The sequence below is a fragment of the Ischnura elegans genome, chromosome 4, assembly GCF_921293095.1.
Source record: "Ischnura elegans chromosome 4, ioIscEleg1.1, whole genome shotgun sequence".
Classification (NCBI taxonomy): domain Eukaryota; kingdom Metazoa; phylum Arthropoda; class Insecta; order Odonata; family Coenagrionidae; genus Ischnura; species Ischnura elegans.
In genome coordinates this window covers 93,042,095-93,062,992 of record NC_060249.1, presented here as the reverse complement: position 1 = coordinate 93,062,992, position 20,898 = coordinate 93,042,095, and the positions used below count along the sequence as shown (strand labels likewise).

General features: G+C 36.9%; 1 protein-coding gene across 1 annotated transcript in view; it reads left to right on the top strand.

Moving 5' to 3' along the window:
* Positions 1-20,898, top strand: part of LOC124158187 (gamma-aminobutyric acid type B receptor subunit 2-like) — a 172,229-nt gene that overhangs the window by 459 nt on the left and 150,872 nt on the right. The window lies entirely within an intron of this gene.

Genomic DNA, 20,898 nt, shown 5'->3' with positions numbered 1-20,898 from the left:
CCTGGTTGCAGGAGTCACGAAATGCTATCATTGATAATTTTTCTACCTCAATGGAACCCAAGGGACCCATGATAGCCCCTTTTTCACCTGAAAAACATATAATTGATTTATTAATTGGGTGTGCATAACATCACTTGAAAAGGGAGGTGTTATGTGGGGCCATAGAAGTGGCTTGTTGGGTTGTATTTAGATGCATGTGTACTTACCATATTTGATGATTCTCCTGCATTGATGCATTGCAGGGATGGCTAGTTAAACGAAAGGAAAATGTTTCGTTTCGACTCAAAGGGAAACGAAAATAAGAGGCCTATGTTTAGTTACGTTCCCGCACGAAATTAAAATCTCTAAGGAGTTCAGTTTCGACCCGGGACGAATCTTTACTCACAACAAAACTAAATTAATAAAAACTCCGTCGCTCATAGATAATTTTCGATCCCAGAAGTTGAGTGAAGGGGGATGAGAGGGAACATTTTCGACCAATTACTCTTGACATACGTGTAGGGAGGTTAAAACATTGAGCTTAAAAATCGAATGGCCAGTTTGCGTTCACCGTTCTGCTGCTAGAGGTAAAATTATGAGTGCCCCATGCATCTAATGGCGGTAGGCCGAACCTCTACTTCATTCAGCCGTACTTTGTACTCGGTGTGTGGGTCGAAACTAAATTGTTCGAAGATGAAGCACGTGGTCCTTCCGGTGCAAAGCATAATCTGTGTTTCGTTTCGTCCCAGAGGTTTAGTTTTGTTTCTACCTGAAATAGTTTTGACTCCGATTTCGTTTCGACCCTGAGTTGGGCTCCGCGGGTTTCATTTTTTTCGTTTCTACATTTCGCTCCCGGGAACGAAACTATTGAAATTGTACTGCTTTTGACTTTCGTTTAGTTTCGATCGCCATCCCTAATGCATTGACGCTGTGGCTGAATAATTCAAATATAAAATCATTCAAGTCCTTCGGGTCTGAATGCATTGCGATTTCCCATATTAGAATATGTATTAGCCTGATAGTTCCCATAAGTGGAAAAATAAACTGCATATGCGTTCATTAACGTTTAAGGGATCACACTTGATCTCAGAAACTGTATAGGATCATTGAATACGTATATTACTACTATTAATCTATTCTTACTTATTATCTGCGGAGTCTGGATAGGCGGACGGTTTCATTTAGCTCATCTCCACGCAAAGCAATTTGACCATGGCCTGAATTCAGCTGTACGCGCTGAAAAATCATGATGAAACCATGAATAATCACCAGTGCGGCTAGGTCATATATTTTGTAAAGCAGTGAGCCGACTGCTTTATCTTTTGCTCCACGATTCTTCAACTGAGAGAGTGTTGTGGTTATACTGCCTGAGAAAAAGGGAGAATATGTGATGCCAGTATCCTTTTCTCGTATCTCTACGCCTTCCGCATTGTGTAGGGCACAAATTCTTGGCGAGAATGCATTTATCCACTTCCAAAAAAATATTTAATCTTCTAAACGCCTTTCCCTACAGCGGTGGAATTTACCAGCCGCATAACCCTAGACACTCCCGTGCTTGGAGGGTTTTTTCACCTCTATAAATGCGTTTCTTTGCGAAGATATTTTCTTCTGAGACATTGAGTATACAGTCGACAAATCAACGTGTTTAAAACAGTGGTGATAATTAATAACCTACTTATATATATGTATGAACTATGATAGTTTACTGAAAGGAAAAATATCTTATTTTGGCGGTCATTATCGCCTTGTGCATAGCATAAATAATCCTCCGTTAAAATAGGACGAATAATTTGTTTGTATGTGAAACTATTGATTGCAGTACTTCATTTATAAAATATACTTAAAATGTTAAATTTGAATTGATATTTAATTTACTGCTTGATTTACCATGTTATCACCTTGCCTAAGTTCTCAAATTAAAAATATCTCCCTTTATGTTGGTACATATCATATCAGTGTATAGCGATTCAAAAGCTCTCTACTTGTTTCTGAAATAACTCCACCTATTGTCCTTTCACGGTAAAAATATTAATTTCCTTTTATTAGCTTGGATTTTAATTTCAGGATACTTATGTGCCCTTCGTTTTATTCAATTGTTGCCTCTATTGATTTTCTTTAATTTTGTTTATATTGGGAAAATAAGTTATTTAATTCACCGCCATTAGCATTCCTAATAGGAAATGTGCTAAACTTTCCGTAATTAATGGGAGACAGAGCGATTAATTTTGCTCTAATTATTTGCATTCTCATGTTGAAGAGGTTGTGTAAGCTCATGGCTATTAAAATCCTTTTTTGCTTCAAGCCCCAACCTCCACTCGGCTCCATCATGCATCATGTAATTCAACGTGCACGCTATGTATTATGAAGTGGACGGTATCTCTGGTGGAATAGTTATTCTCCAAGCTTGTCAACGGATTTATTAAGTTTTTCCATTGATTTTGTAGGTTAAAAAAAAGCTTTTGGAAAAGAGCAAGTGACGATTAGTAAACATCTGCAAAACTTTCTCAGGTCACGCCCACTGGCGTCCTCTCACAGTCTCCGACCAAATAGGACTTTCACGTAATCTCGTACATTTCGAAGACTTCAGGCCTCATGGCAAAGATGGAGGTTTGACTTCATCATAGTAAATTAATCCTAGGCTATAACGTAATATATACTGTTGTGCTGGTGTATTTTGAGCCTTTTCGAGATGGTAAAACATTGGTACCTAATGAAAGGAATCAATCGAAAAAAAAAGAAATCCGATCTCATTAATTATCATCACAATACACCTGGAAATATGGTGGTCATCTCCATTTAACCTTACCTTTCCAGTGTGCGAATCATGTTAATAATGTGGGTAGAAGACCTTTTTTCCTAACAGATTAAATTGAAATAGCACTTCGTGTTTTTTCTATTGGATCTGATTGTAGTTAAGCTGTGAGAAGAAATAATACTCAAAGTTAGAACTCGCTCATTCACTAATTCAACTCGACGGTTGTTTTTGATGACCAAGGGCAGAACTTACCGTTGACTAAGCCATACTCACTAAGCCACTGAAGAGCATGAAGTTTATACATTCATGGTAATCAGTATGTAATAAAAAAATCTACCGGCTTCGGCCTTTTCAGGTCATTACCAAGATGTAGCAGAACGAATTCCTGGGCAGGGTGGCATAAATGTATACATGTATAAGATTTACCGTCCTGTCTATCTATTTGATCTGTTGGATCTAATGATGGCCAGAAAAAGGTCGAAAACGGTAGATTTTTAAAATAAACTATCTGTGGGATGTAACATAGTTTAATATTGAATCTAACATGTTACCATTCCACGAAGTAAACACGCGAACCATTTTTTTATTTTCATTTTTTTATTATGTTTAACATTCCACAATTTGCCTATTCAGTAGCTGAACTAGTAGTAGGTACTTAAATACTTTTCCCTTCGATTCGTACTTTCACAAGTTGGAAGTCTCGCCCTCGTCATAAAATCATTTTTGTATTATTTCCGAACTTTCGCCGCCGTGCTTTGTTCGATTCCCTCTCATAGTTTACTCAAGCGCCCTCTGTCTGAAACGTATCATCCACCTTCTTTAATCTTTCATAGACATGTGTGACACCGAGATACCATCTTCCCGCTGCTCCCCTAAACGACAGCGTTCACATTTTCCGTGTTCTTCATTTTATTATATCGTAGTGGTGTGCCATGCCAAATTGCTGCGTAATATTTTAGTAGAATAAATCACTTAGGAAACGAATTATTCATCCATTAAATGGACATGTGAATCGTAAGGCCTCGGTAGTGGAAAGAGGGACCTATCAACGCCATTAGCGTTGGAATATATTAATAACTACGTTTAGAAAGCGAGATTTTGGACATTCTCGTCCTTCACCTCGTCGGGACTCGTTAAAATGTTTGCTAAATGCCAGCAAGCGTGAATCATGTCCATTCATTGAGCTCTGATTGTGGTGCCCGTGCTTTCATAATAATTGCGTTCGTGCTAATGCTGTGTTATAGTAATATGAGAATGGCAAGCAGTCAGAATTTTATTTAGTCCCGCCCTGAAAGGTTAAAATTTTCCGTGTCGTTGTTGAAGAATCAAAAATCTGGACGTTTCGAGATCTTTAAACGATTGGTTGAACAACCTTAAACTTGCATATCTAAAATTTATCTTTAAATAAATAAAAGATCGTGGAACTTTTCCACAACATTTTTACTGCGTACAACAGACAGAGTTGTACCAGATGATGGCTCAGAGAGCCGAAACGCGTTGTACGCAGTAAAAACATTTTGTGGAAAAGTGCAACGATCTTTTATTTATTTAAATATGTCTAACTTCCACCAATTGAATCCTGAATCTGTTGAATTTTATAATTTGGCCACGTTACCAAGGAAAGCTTACATTATACATCAAATGAATGCAGGTCACTTCGCCCACGTAAAGAATGTGACTTTGTTGTATATATCAAAGCTATTGAAGAGGGGATGGCAAAGGCTAATAGTTAAAGGTGTTCTGGAGAAACAATTGTTTGAAAAATTCCTTTTCTCGTCACAAAGATCCATTATTCGCATTAGTAAGTTTGATTTGAGCTTTATTTTATTAAGTACCTGCATTTATATAAATTTTTCATAATTGTCTCTGTTTGTTTCAGCTGTAGTCTTCGAGACACTCCATGTACAATTAGAACATGTGCTATATGGCCTTATTAAGCTGCTTTGTGCCGTCAATTGACCAGTTTGGTTAGTTGGCAATTGGCTAGTTTTCCCTAGAAAATTACTAAACACAGTGCTCTCGTCCCTGTTGCTGTACTAGGTTAACAATTCACATTAAATGAAACAATTACTTTCTATCTTTTAGCTATGGAAGATAGGTATTAGCCATCAAGAATTTATCAATGCCTACATGAATGTTAGGTACAAATGCTTCACTCGTTATTTTCACTTATGGACAACAAATCTTTGCAATTTGGAAAACATCGTTTTATTGGTCGCGCATTCAGTGCTTCAAGCCGTTTCGAGGAAGGAAAAGTGGAATAGGGAAAATAGGATAAATGGTAGAAGCACGCATTGAGCAACAAGTTGATAAATCGTGAATAATCAAAAGAAAACAGAAGGCATGACTATGGCGGTCTATGTGCAAGCCCTCTCTCCTTCTCTTGAGCTCGCCAACATTGATTGTGAGGCCCGCCTGCAGTATGGTTTTAATGAACACCATTGAGATGTGAACTGGAATTTAAAAAAATGAAATATTTTTGTCAGCTTTTAAGCAACGCGTGGAGAATTGCGAGTTGCCACAGGACATATTTTCTCCCATAAATTTCGCTTATATTTTTTTATTTCGCAGGCATTCACCGGTTTAGTGGTAGATGTGGGATATTTTTTATTCGGAATCGTAACGCTTCTGCCTGGCTGAGAGTAGCAAAATGAAATATACCTCACTATGTGGCCTCGTAGTCGTGGCGTCTATAATCCTCTTTTTTTCCCTAAAGAAATTAATGGATTACGGTGTCGCTAATGGTATCCTCTTCCATTTCATGCTTCTGTGAACATATTTCTATAGAAATGTTTTTTTTTTCGAATCTAAATGGGGTGAAAATCTGTGAGAGATCACATGCAGGCTATCATTTATTCTTACTTTGACGCATTTCTGCAATGATGTTCTGAAAATCGCGCTATATTTCTTTATAAATTTATGTTCATAATTTGCATTATGTGAGAATTTATAAGCGCGTCTCATAATATGAATCTTGCTGTGGTTGTAGACATTTAATTTCACTATTATGTGCACTAATATTTTATTTTTATCTCAATCTCCACTGCTCCTTGAGAAGTGCAGAATTATTTCAATTTAATAATTGCAATCTTCTTCCTTTTAGTATATTCTTTCTCATTTAATATTCACTTGCATGTGAATATACATTCATTACTTTGGAAAGGTCTGCTGTACCATGTATACCATTTATTTTGGATTGAATTCAGCTTGTTTCTATTAGTCCCTTAAAACTATCTCTTTCAGATAAGAAAGTATTTCTTTCATTTCCTCATTAAGAGCTTCAATATTTCTTAGAGTGATTTTCGCGTAAGTCAATTTATAGAAAGCAGTCTCTTTACGATTTATCTCCCACAATAATTCACAAAGCAAAAATGGTACCTGCGATGCTAAAGAATTCGCGAGATGCCACTTGTTTTAGTAAAATTTAGGAAATGTTATTGTTGTTTGTTATTGTCCCTAAAGAAGTTAATGGATTACGCTGAAGTTGCCTCCTCTTAAATCCATGTTTGGATTAGTTGAAGTTACCTCCTCTTATCTATGAAAAACAATAGATTACCATGATAAAATAATTAATGCATAATTTTTAAATTCTTGTCTTCTTTCATTGGATTTATGAGGAAATAGAATACGATATTTTTATTATTTCACTAAGTATTGCCCTTTGTGCGACTTAAATTACCTTGAGTGTTATGATGGCAAGCTGAAGCTTCTTTTATGTATAGAGCAATTTTGTCGCGTAAATATGAACTGTACAAAGAAATTTTTGAGAAATAGGTAACTCATAATGATATTATAAAGTATAAGCTCTTTAGTACCAACCTTTATATTTTTGTATCTAACTCATTCTATAATGTGGCGAATTTCTACTAATTTCACCTTGGTTTCAATCGCAGCCTCGTTGCTAATTGGAGCGTGTACGTGATCCTTTAAAATTATTTTATTCAATTTTTTTACGAGATTTCCTTGAAGAGATCACTGCAGACAATGAACGCGCGACGGGCAACATCCGAAGGAGCGAGATGAGAACAATGACAGGGCACGCATCTTCCAAGGAGGAGGGTAGAGTTTTCGGAAGAGGGCGACATAATGAATCCCTTAATTACGTTATACGTTTTAAAGGAAGCCTTCACAATGCGCCTCAAGATTTATTTTATGTACTAATTATCACAATCCTCGCATTCACTCAATCTGCAGTGTCATAAAAAGGTCAATCGTTCGGAGACGAGGCTGAAAGAACACCGGAGATTTTTCAGATTAGCACAACCAGAAAAGTCGGCCGTGGCGGAACACAGCATTAATGAAGACCATGCTATTAAATGGGACGACACCAAAATCCTTTGCCATGCTCAACGTTACTGGGACCGCGTAGTTAAGGAAGCAATAGAGATCCGCCTCAATCCCAAAAATTTCAATCGGGACACCGGCTTTCATCTAAGCACTACATGGAGACCTGTATTCAGCTGTATGAAAAACATAAGGGTTAAACGTGAAGAATTTCAAAAGACCTACAGCCAATCGGACGACACCTGAGCCGTATTGTTGTCTCCGTAAACGGTCGATCCTGTTCAGTGTGAAATTGAACTTCATTCAAGTAACACAGCCTTGAGGATGGAAGACAAGTCGTCTTCCGAAACGTCGGCTTACATAAAAGCTTTAACCTGGATGCAAACCCGAGAAACATTTGTCAGAAGTATTCACCAGGAAAAACTTAAATCGTTTATAACTCTGTTGTTAATAGACCTCACTTTCCTTGTTCCTTGTGATGTCCAGGATCTCCATCCGTTACAACATACCATGTTTGCTGGTAATGTTGTATTTTTATTTCAATGGAATATAATGTAGATATTATTGAAGATATTACTTGCGTTTACCTAAAGATTTCTATCTCTGTCGAAAATTTATCCGAGAAGAAGGATGTTGAGAAAAATAGATCGATATAATTGTCTCAAATAATCTCTAGAAACGACAATTCTCTTTCGCTTTAACGGATATAAATATGTATTGTAAGAATATAATTCTATACGTTAACACTTATGATTTTCAGTTGAAAATTCAATGCAATCAGAATATTTTTTGCGATCGCAACTTTAGATTATATGCTTATTGTATAGAAATATTATTTTGAACTGACTCAGGTCAACGTAATATTGATAGTCAATAATTTATCTGGTCTTCTGTGAATTAATTTTCAACTGGCAACTCTATTTTCTGTCCGTTGAAAGCTTAGCTAATCCTTTCAATTCATGATTTTCCTAATGTAACGATCTCTTTCATCCCTGACCTTGCTATTCACTCAGCCATCGCATGAATAAATCGGATGCTGTGCAATTAATCATGAGGGTTACCGTATTGTCGTAGGAATCCATTGAGTCATTAGCGATGAGTCGGATTATCTGTTCGTAAAAATTTGAAAGGAAAGGGCATAAGGCTGAGGTACACTCTGCTTTGAAGCTGAAATTATTTATGGAAAGGATAGCTATGAATCCATAGAATGCTTTCAGCTGTCAATTGATTTGTCATTGCATCCTATTCATGAACGTTCCATCATGAGACTTGCAAGTATTTGGGGTATAAATCTTCGATGAATTTTTGTGAACTTTTGCATTTCTTAAGCCGAGCTGCGAAAATCTTTCCAAGAATCGATGAATATGCGAATCCTTATGTACTAAAATTATATCATTTAGATAATGTGTTTAAAGCTCGCCAAAAGTTCCGCATTTAATGGACGTTTAAAGTTACTAAGATTAAGGTTCTCTGTATATTGGATTAGATACTAAAAACCATTGGAGCAGAATCAAATTACAGTAGTCTTAGGTATTCCTATTCAGTATTGTATTATCTAATTATTGGACATTTTGCTAAGAGTTTTAAACTAAACTGGCGAGCCCAGATACATATTCTTAATCCTTGTTTTCATTATGCACATTGAAATTTTTAGCAATGTATTTCACCTTATTCTTCACTCGATCTTTAACTTGCGTAATAAATTTTAGTCAGGCGAAAGAGATCTTAACGATTGATAGCGTGGTCAATCATCAAGCCTTCCCAATCATTTTAGTCCTTATTTTAAGATGAGTATCTTTCTTTTATGAAGTTTAATACAAACTGTTTCCCTAATTTTGTTTTTGAACAAGACAGTTGAAAATCGAAAAGCAAAGATAAGAGTGCAAAGCCATCTAGGAATTCTAATATAATTATGTCTGGCTCGCACGAAAATTCACCGTAGTAATTGTATTTATTAATGGGAAATAAATAAACAGATAGCTTACATACGGTGGCCTTTTTGTTTACCTGTAAATATTTGCGAGGTGATACTTCTATTAGAAGGAATTTGTAGAATGGAACCTTAAATCGCAGAAGTTCTAGGTACTGCGTACACATATTTTGATTTTACTAGATAAAACTAAGAATAGGGTTTTTATTTAATTATTTTAAGGTGCCTCGGCAAATGGTTTACTTTAGAATAATCGTTTGCTCACAGTAATTCCATTTTATATTCCAAGCATTTGTTCTTATAATTCATTCTATTCGTGGGTGTGGCTTCTTGGGATTACTAATAGCAGGCATTAGATCTTACCTGGCAGAATTAATGCCTCATGAGGCTTCCTTTTTTGAGATTCCTCGCATGTCTCCTTTTGTTTATAACATCATAGAAAGGACATAATAATACTTAAATAAATTGAGTGGCGCAACTAGTGCCTTTTTATACAGTATATTATCTACATATTCCACACTACACATTAGTGAATAATTTTCATTCCCTCATTATTTTTTGTAGATAGTCGCAATCATTGGTCGCTGTAGAATATATTAAGATATGACGTGCTTTTTCAACTTTGGTATTGAGTACCATCAGAGCACAATGCAAGCACGGAGCGCACGAAATTAACCTATCATATTTTATGATGAATTTGTAGTAAGAAGAATGAGTATAACAGTTGATTAAAATGTTCAGTTCTTTAAAATTAGCCTAACTTTAGCCATCCTCTTCTAACTTTTAAACCTGTTAGGTACTTACAGAAACATCTCGGGAAAATCTGCATTCTGGGTAAATTTTTAAATCGGATCAAATGCCTTGTATTTTCTTAGTTATGTTGTTTATTGTGTTTTCACTCCATGTTCTTTTAGTTAGCAATATTTAAAGCATCAAATCCTATACTTTCACATGAGGGTAGCAAAATATGAGAATGTGTCGTATTTTTTTATTGCCTTCGGAAATATTATAGCCTTTCATTGATGGTCTCTACGTATTCATAAAAAAGAGATTACGCTGACCTTTTTGGGGATGAATTGGCATTGGAGACCTCATTGACAATGTATCCCATTTTATGGGAAAGAGATGACTAACGTCCATATACTTGACTAAGAGTGCTATTTTTTCCCCACTGCGACCTTGCTTCGGAAAGAGCCAATTTTATCGCGAGCCAAAAAGCTTTAAAAACTAATTACGACGAGCGTGCGCGATTTCTTTTCGTTTTTCTTTTTTTTTTTCCACCCACCGTTAATGGAAGGAGGGCGGTGTGGGAGGGAGGGGGGAAGGCTTATTGGGAAATTCTGCTCCACGTCGCTCATAGCATCGGACGCCGTGGTATGAACTCCCCCGGATTAATGGAACATCCAGCCGTTCTCCTAGTCAGCGAGAGGCGGCGCAACATGACCGTCGCGAAAACTAGAGAATCTACACGCGTCACTAAATGGCTTCGCAGAATACCCTCTCTTCACCCTTTTGTCCAGATGCCTCGTCCCAGGCGCCTCGCTGGAGTTGATAACGATGCGGATTCCTGCGCACAACCATGGTCTTCTGAATGACTAGACATTAGCCTCTCAGCGTTTATGCGCGAGGACTATATGTTCGTCCCTTTTCTTGGATGTCTCGCTCTCGTGTGCCTCCTCGCTCTTCACGGTAATGGTGGACGAGGAGAGATAGAAACTAGTCCGAGAGGGGACCATGGAGGCGGAAAATAGAATTCGGGTTGACCATTCTAAAGGACTGCGTACTCTTCAATGGAATCGAATGAATGATCTCACTAGCTTTTTGATGGACTGTTTAAACATTGTTAAAAAAACGGTGAATATATCTTGACCCTTAAATTAATATATTTCATGCTATTTTTGGGGAGGAATCGATATATATTGTATTCAATTAATCCTCTTGCCTGCGTTCGAAAAGTATTATTTTCCATAATTTTGTAATTATTATTTTCAATGTTGTAAATCTGAGATTTCTTTATCAGTGAACACAAAACTTTAACTGCTCGTACCCTCAACTAAAATTCAAATTTTTTCAATGGAAATTTTAAAATATCTCCCCGAAATAGAAAGATATTCTTTACAAATAAAAATTGTAACCTGTATCATAATAATCCAATTTTTCATTTAAATCTTTTGTTAATATTAAATTTTCCCTTAACATTCACAACTTTAAAAGCTTCTAGTAATAAAAATTTCTCCCTGATAGACAAAAAAATAAGCCCTCATTCAAACTCTAGCGCAAAAGTTCGCCTGCCATCTATCTGATAAATTACTACCTCAATAAATATTATATGTTATTTGACAGGAAATGGAAAAGAAATATCTGACTGCAAATAGAGAGTTTGTTTTCAATTCGCGATCCCGTGAAGTAAGAGCTCATAATCTTGTATCAAAGAATTTAATTGTCTAGATTCATTAATTTTTTGAAGATATTAGACCATGATTTTTTTTATTCGTCGACTGATTAAGAGGTTGCAGTAGCTGTAAGCAGTTGCAGTAAGGCCGCAGAATTGTATACGGAAAAAGCGGAAAAGGTTTTCTGATCGTATCGTTTACAGTTTGTGGATTTAACAAAGGAGCTATTCCTTCGATAACATTATCTTCGGGAACCATTAATTTGCCTTAGGCTTAACGAAGGTGATGGTGAGTGTACGGAGAATCTGCAATTTATTTTAATACTCCCACGTTTTTGCGGAGTTCATTAGTGGAACTTCTCACCGGATGTATATAAATTGATTCGAGAACGTGGTATTGGAGAAGCTGAATCAAGCTGAATTTAGCTCTGTGTAATTTTTAAAATGAGCTGGGCTCTTTGGAAAGTGTACTTCTATTGAAAAAATCATGCGATAATTTCTCCGAGAGATAAAATATTTTAAATTTTAATTAATTTTCATTCAAATTCAAATCCATTCTAGTAAACTCGATACATCATACCTACCTTTCTTCTGAAACTTATTGATTCACCTTCTTCCCTAGTGCATTTTAACATTAGCTCCCCAATTTCTCCCGTTCGAGAGGAGTATTCGGTGACCCTACTTTATTCCTTCATTATCGCTTGAAATATTCCATACCAAAGTCGTATTTTTTTCAACTCTACTTTCTGCTACTTAACCGAAACATGGCTGCTCTCTATTCAATACAAGTATTATTTAAGTATCCTCGTGGCATAGTACGGAATTGGATGCCTTCAAGTATTGATGATTCAAAAAATATTGAGTGAAATCACAGTAGAAAAATAACAAAGAAAATACCTCCCAGGCATTTGATCCGGTTTCAAAATTAACCTAGGATGCAGCATTTTATGAAATGTTTCTGTAGATATCTATCAGGTTTAAAATCTAAAATGGTGTGGAGAATTTCAGATTGATTTTAAAAACTGACCATTTTATTATAAAATCAAACTGTCTGCTCCGATTCTATTTGATGGGTAATATTGAAATTCCCTGCTGGTCATGAAATTCGTTCGTCACCGCAGATTTTCAAGGAGTCCCGCCGCATTCATGAAAGACTTGAACGTCGGATATCGAAATTAAAATGTCACCCTCGATGATCTGAACTGACGTGAAATCAGATTCTCCTTTTGCCTGGTGGTCAAGACAGTCTGAAAAGAGGTCTCCTTACTGGGGCGCCTGCGTCAGAATCTCGCCTCTCCAATGTCCCCTCGAGTTTCCTATCCCATTCCTATCTCATCCAAAACCCCGTCAAAACCTTTTCATCACCGCAAAACACCGTACCCCCCCTCTCACTCCCCTACCCCCCCCCCCCCTTAAAAAAAACTACCCCCGCTCTGACTTCCTCTCTCCACCCCCGCCGGCTGGCAAACCTGTTTCGATCGCACACCGGTGATTGGCCCGTCGGGAGCGTTCCAATTCCAAAATTGAGTCCCTGTGGCGGAAATATCTTGAAATGTCCCTCCCTTTAGACCTCACAACCCGTATACCTTGGTCTCGCAAAAACGCTTCCCTCGCTTTCCGCTATCCATAGTGTATCCGTTCCTCGATGCTTCTCCGTATCCTTCATAGTCTTCCGAGTCTCATCCTTCCTCCTTACCGCCTTTCTTTTCCTTTCTTTTGCCTTTTCATCTCGTTTCTACCGTGACAGAGCTTGCGATGTGAGAGACGTCGACGGAATGGCATCTCTAGGTCGAAATTAACGTGTTCACGCGGGCGGCTGCGTGAGGCACGAGGAAGAGGTGTGACGGATGCGTGACCTGCAAGTTGCTGCTGGGTGATGGAGCAAATTTTTTAGGGTGTAAGGTCATGTCATTCGGATTTTCAAGGTTGAAGGAAACAAAATTGGGTTCGCATTTTAACTTGCGGGGAAATTTTGAGGTAAAAAGGTATTCTTTGCTTCTTTTTAAATAATTTCTCGATTGGAATTAAATAAATACTTCCTAGCCAAGTGTTTCGTAAATTTTTTTCGGCGCTTTATGACTGAAAGTTAAAAATAATGGTTCTTGAATATGAAAGAAGTCGGTTTGCGAAACCGTGATTATTATGCAGAGGAAGCTTAAATACCGCTCAATAGCTTGTATTTTGTCTTTTACCGTAACGTATTAAAAGTTTGTAACTTACGAAATTAAGAAATTTTAATTCAAATTAAGAAATTTTTATTGCTTGGAAATTGAGACGCGAGCGAGACGTATGACGGATGCGTGACTTGCATGTTGCTGCTGGCCTGCATAAAGAAAATTTTGGTGCGTAAGCTTATGTCATTCGGATTTTGAAGGTTGAAGGAAACAGACTTGGGTAAGTACTTGAACTTGGGAGGCAATTTGAGGTAAAAAAAAATGCTTTTCTCCACTTTAAATATGTTCCCGATTGGAACTGAATTTAGAATTTCCTAGCCAAGTTTGTTTCGTAAATCTTCATCTGTCTTCCTTTATGACTTGAGTTATTGATAATGAGTAAAATCCGAAGAAAGAAGCGTGACAGAGTAGAATTTTTCCAAATAGAAATAAATATTTGCAATTTTCCACGTTTAAAGAATTTATTACGAACTATGTTTCATGTTACTACATCTTGAAATGATGTGGTAATATTGGTCGTAATGAAGTTCATAATCGTGGAAAATTGCAAGTATTTATTTGAATATATTTAGCAATAATGGTTCTAAGAATTTGAAACAAAATTAGTTTACGAAACATCGGCAGTTATTCAGAGAATGCATCATTACGGCTCAACCGATCCTACTGTTTTATCATCACATGTGAGTTTGTAACTCGCGCTACCATATTGAAATTTTAAGTATTTTTTATTAAATAAATGTATTTACTTATCTGTTAGCTTTCGATAATCTTGGAAAAGTAAAGTATATATATTCATCTACCAAGGTTCATAAGAACGAAGAAGGAGCGTTAATACTATTTGGTATTCAAACATGAATGATGAAGAAAAACATGTCTATTCCTAAAATTTAAATTGAATTGTTTTTGTTATATCACCTGAGAATGCACAATGAAGAAAACGACGAATTATGATTGGCCCTATCTTGACCCCTGTACTAAAATCAATTTTTTCTGTTACTCCCATGAAAATGGGTCCCTTTTGACTTCAGCTGTCGGCACCCCTCAGGAATGACCATTTCCTCTGCGGTCGGGACTATACGAGGCGACCGTGAAACGCCACTCTGAGGTCAAATATTTGCGGGTTTATGTGTCCGGCTAAATAAGTCATGGGCGAGACGTGTTGGAGAGGAGCGGCTAATGGCCTCTCTAGGCCAGCTATGACGCGGGAACAAAAGTTGAGCGAGGCTGATGGACAGGCATGGGCAAGGGTTTGGCTTGTTTGGGTTGATCCGGGAGAGTTGTCCGGAATGGCATCGGATAATTACGTCGGTGTTAAAAACATAACTCAGGCGTTCGCCTTGTGCTCTGGTTAATTTAAAACTTTATGGTAATTTTGCCCTGGCTCTGGTAATTTTAAAAACTCTTCACCTATTATGTATACTTCGAGATGAAAGCATATTTTGTGGAAATACATTTTCGATGGAACTTGAGCATATTGATTCTTCTTTAAATTTGTGCTCTTGCTTCATTGTCGTTTCAACAGCATGTGTCATCTTATTGCTGAACTACCCAGCTTGTCCTTAGTCCGAGATGGAATGGAAAAAGTGTTTTTGTGCCAATAATTACATAATTGATTTATCATTCGATGAACTATAGCAATTAATTTCAAGGAATAATTCCTTCTCGTTTGCTGTTCAACCAAAAAATTTATACTAATCATTTGCTTTACATGTAATAATTGAATAAATAATTTAGAGGAATATAGGTTTATCTTCTCAAAGACTTCAACAAGATGAAAATTTGTTTTTAGTGTTAGGGTAGTATAGGCATAGCATAGGAAATTATTGTAGTGCGTAACTGGTGCATCTTTTTCGTAAAGTTTTTGTGTCATCCTACATTAAAATGTCGGTGATCCGCAATATGCACTACATTAGTGCCACAGCGGTAATCAGTTTTCATTAATTTAATGTGCATGAACAGCTCGCCAAGGAATGCATCTGAATCTGCGTACCTGAAATAAGATATATACCTAGAAATTTTGAAGTACTGTGGGCCAGTAATTGTGCATAGTGGGGAAAGGAAAACTAAAAAAAATTGCAAAAAATTTGCATTCACAGTTCACTCATAAGGTATCTTCAGAGGAATGTAGCCTTCAGAAGCTAAATTAAGGCGTCGATAAAATTGAAACGAGCTCAATACGATATCGGCATGTAATTTCGAGATTCATTCTTGCGCAGATATGTTATTCATCCAGCAACACAAGATAACCATGGATAGTAGGTCAAATCGATACCTAAAAATATGCCCTGACTTCTCGGAAGACGCGTTGGGGAATTCTCAAATACCTGGATGCTTATATTTTCAGTACCCGAGCATTATTCGGGAACTCTTTCGACTTCCAATTGCATCGATAGTTTTTTTTTTGGACTCGGAGCGTTCGTGAAACTTAGAGATGTTAGAGTGGGTTCATTTCTTTGGAAATTCATCATTATTTGTCGACAGAGAAAATTTACCTCAAACCCGTGCAATAACATTTGTGTCTGAAGACAAAACCAAGCTTAAATTATACAATTCGTCCATTAAACCGCTTCTATCGTACGCCTCTTCAGTTTGGCTTCATGTCGCTGCAACGCACTTGACACGCATTCAGACATGTGAAAACAAAATAATTAGGAAAATAATAGGTGCCCCATGGTTTATTAGCAACCGCCAAATTAGAAATGATTTAAAATCACTCCCATTTTAACTTTTCTAAATGCTGCAGTCGAAACATTTCAATATTCTTTTAGCAAAACTAATAATGAACTACTTAAGAATCTATGGGATTATGTAATTCCAACCAAATCTAAACATAAAACTCCCAAATATGCCATAAACCCTTCCCATGTTCCCTTACCCACCTAACCCCCGCAATGCTCGGACGAAAATTTCAAGGGAGAAGTCAACCATAGTGTAAGAAACCACCCAATTGCAGAAACCCCTAGAAGACAGATGATTGGCAGGGAGCTCGGATCAACACTACTTAAGAAAACTCCGCTTGGCTTGGCTACTATTACTATTATTATTATAGGCTCTTTACAGAATTGAAGAGCATAAATATTTTCTCTGTGCGTCCAGAGATTATCAAAACTCAATCAGCACACCCATTATCTACTCATTTAATGTTATGAAGATATCTAAGAGATGTTTTATTATTATTTGGACATAAAAAGGAAACGATCCAACGAAATTACGACCGGCGTATATTTAAGTCCTTTTTAGGTTAAGGGGAAAAATGTATTCGCATATCTATCCGCTCAACAAAATATCTCCTCCATATAAAAAGTTGGACATCCTTGCAACGTCCTTTGGATATTTGACAGATATCTACGCAACATTAATTGGATTAGAATGGATATTGCACGGATGTCATATGTTAACTCCGACAATGTTGTCTGAATGTTCTTGGGATATTGATTGCTGCTCGGGTCGAGGGTATTTATTTAGGAGTTTTATTGTGTTATTTCAGTTTTCTCTCGCCAAGTCTGACGTAAAAACGAACGTTGAGATCGCTCCCTCATTCTACTGGGACCAGTTTTAACCACAGGACCGCTGCTCCTAACGTCCCTCGAGTCGATAATTGAGGGGAGCGGGTATTATTTTTTCTTGCAGGCGGAAAAATAAATAAAACGGCCACGCGGTGGAAATTCTCCCTCGTTATGAGAATCATTGTGGCCTAATTTGAGCCGAATCGAGGAAAATTAAATCTCATTCCCGTTCCCTCATCTCATCTTGGCCTTTCCCATTTTTTAGAATTGTTTATTTTTTCTATCTCTCTCCACACTTTTTTTATCAAGCTACCGTAATTATAAAAAAAAAAACTTCACGGCTCATTCGCGTCCCTCCGTATCTTCTCGTGCGCGGTAGGCTTTATGCCTCTCAGTCCGTATGTCCTAATAACATTCATAGATAGTGGTGGTAGTTTACGGTGTTTTTATTTCAATCAGACTATATATTGACACTATCCATCGTTCCTTCATTCTAAACTAGCATTCTTTTACCCCCTACTTCGGCATGATATATTATAAGTAAATTATATATATAAGTACGAAATGTGTATAAGTAAGAAATAGGTAAACATAAAGGTTGTAAATAGATGGAAATCGTCGATGCTCACTTGCACAAAGTAAGCAGTCGCAATATTTTGTGACGTAATCTTTCACGATTAATTTATTGTAAGATGGCTTAGTTTTTTTAGTAATGTCCTCCATTTCTTGAATTATATTATATGACGGATATTTTTATCTCATACCTACATTTCTGGTTGTTAAAATGCGCAATAATTGCCGAATTAATTTTATGATAAAGTTGCTCAATTGCACGTTTTATATTTTTGCTCTTTATTGTGATAAATTATATACTAAATATTCACTCTTTTCGACTCAACTTTACTGTGTTCTATATTTTATCTTCTCCTAGCCTCGTTTTTCTGAGATCGCCCTATCGAATACCTAATACTTCATTAGAATTTGTCATAGTACAAATGAAATGGGAGATTATTGTCAAATCATGCGCCAGCAGAATTCTGATTTTGCTGTTCCAGCACTGCTGAGTTTGAAATCAAAGGTTTTATGTTGATGAAAAGGAACTCTTTCCTGGGTGAAAGAAGTAGTTAATGAGATCAAGATTTACGTGGTGCGTTAGGAACCTCCGGTGGAGTTAAAATGCTATGGAGATAAAACTACTGTAAAAAAACGAGTGAATTAAGTATCTTACCTGAATGAAGGAACGAGTAGTAGTTTATTTAAAATATGAAGACAGCTATCTGTACTTCAACTATTTATTGATTAACAAGTGCGTATTAGTTAACATATTAATGCAGATTCATCTCTAATCCCGGTAAACTACCACGCTGCATATATCAGCCAACCCATGATAGCCATTCATTGTATCTCACGAACATGATCAATTCTTTCCTCAGCCACGAAAAGTTCATATTACCCCCATCAACAGCATTGAAAAATATTACCATGGTTTCTAAACCATTAGTGAGAAATTGGTGATTCTGTATTTCTCAGCCGCGCCGAAGAAATCTGTCTTCTTCACTCGAGCAATCGCTTTCCCTTTGATTTCAAGAGTGGCGTCCGTTGATTTCACGGCTAGTGGCAAACGGTAACGTTTTCACGCAGATAAGAAATTCAATGGAACAGGCGGAGTTGAAAACGGGGAACCTCACTAACTAGGTCAAATGAAGTGTAAAAAGGAATCGAGGCCCTGTATGGCCTCGGCGCGGTGCACAATTTTCTCTCTAAGGTTCTTTGTTATATAGAAGAGCTTTCATGCCTACCCAGACTAGCGTGGGTTCCAGATTCAAAAATTCATTGGGTGACCTTTTAGGTATCTCCCTTTCCCGATATTAAAGTAGTGATCTTGTAGCAAGGAGCTATAATAAGTGATTTTAAATACAGGGTGTTTCAGGAGGAATCTGCAATGCTTCAAGAGGTGGTATAGGAGACATTTTAATCATTTTTTTTGCTCCTAAACATGGGGTCACGGCTCCTTAGCCACTGAGCTATGGCAACGCAAAAAAATATTTTAATGCGCTGTGCAGTGACCATGAAAATGAATTTTCTTGGGTATGCAACATTTTTGACATTTTTGTCATACTTTGTATTTTTAAATAATTAAGGTTGGAAGAATATGTGCGAATTGCTTGAAAAAATCTCAAAATGGATGAGATTGCGTAATAGTATTGTTGTTACTCGCTCAAATCTCTCGTTTAATTTAGCATTATTGTTGCAGACAATCACAATCGCCATTTCTTCATTTTTCGATCCGTAGCCTAGCTCTCTTTTTTTCTCTAGCTCTTCGCAGCTAAAAAATCAACGGCGTTCGCAGTTAATATGATGACGTCACGAGCTCATCCCGAGAGGGTCACTACTACCCAGTTTCTCCTTGGCCTATCACATGGGCCTTAAGTCATTTATTATTGTTTAAACTCAAAATGAGCGATTCCTTCCATTAATTAAAGGTTCACTTTCAGCGGAAAATGAACCTTCACTTATTTGGCGTCACAAACTCATGCTATTTCGGGCGACATCATTTGCGTTTTTCTCATTTTAAATTACGAGATAGAATATGGCTGGATTCGGAAGATTTTTTATCCCTGTAACTCATTCCTCCCTTTCTTTTGCCATATTCTTTTAAGAAACTGGGATTTCGGGTCTGACTGAACGATTCCGGTGTTAGAGAAGTCGATTTTATGTATTCGAGCTTCTCCAGTCTCAAAGAATTTGGAATCCAGGAGCCATAAATATAGTCATAAGCCGGGGATAGCAATGCGATGGAATTACCGGGGGAAACGAGATTTCACTTACCTCGTCGGATTGAAATTTCATTTTTGGCAGGCTTGGGATGGAATTTTATACGAGCATGATCATATGGTGGGAATATTTCTCCTTGAGTGACGGGTTTGGAAGGGGTATGCAAACATCTGTCAGAACATTAGCCCTCCGGGGAAAACCATATCAGCTTCGAGTTGGAATGGCTTGGATATTGGAAACAGGATTTAATGGAATTAACGCAACTCGGCGGTATGGGTATTTCGCCGTAGGTGTCTTGAAATACATTCATGCTTATGGGTGTGGGATAAGTTAAACTAGTCGAGTACATCGGCTGATGTTATTTGGGGTTTGCGTTACGATAATAGTGATAGAATAATTATGTTTAAAATAACCCATACACCATTGCTGTGGCTTACGAATTTATTTATTTTTCGTATCTGGGCAATTCTATTTGTGACGCAATTACCTTTAGAAAAAACGATGCTATAGGATATTTCGATAAAATTGTAAAATACAAAAAAAAATATTTACGAATGTGATGCTCATATACAGAAACAAAATTATTATCGAAATACCTTCTAAAGATTCCTAAGTTATCATGTGACGGAATTACTGCCAGGTCAATCTCCTCAGTGCCTTGATTTCAAACATCTTCAAACTCTGTGAACCTAAGTATAATGTGAAAACTTTTTCATAAGGCTCTGAATAATGTTTCAAATACTTATTTCAAAAAATTCAACAATTTTGGTGTTGATTTATCGAGATAAAATGTTTCCCGCCTAAATTTTAATTTGAGATAAAAAGTTGACATTTTCACGAAAAAGCCCATCTAGTTTTTTTTTAGGATTTTTTCACCCAGATTTTAATTCTAAAATTTCAAGAATTTCGGATAAGCAAGTCGTATGAGGGGAATTCAATCACAAAATGCCGCTCCTTACTATAATCAGCGGGTGTTACCTTAGTGTAAGTTCCTTTTTACTGAATAATAGTTACCTCTAATCCGCAATAAATGGTGTAAAAGTAAACGTCGACCCTCGCTTCGTTACACAATAGTAAATTGCACTAATGGAGATGAAGGGTTA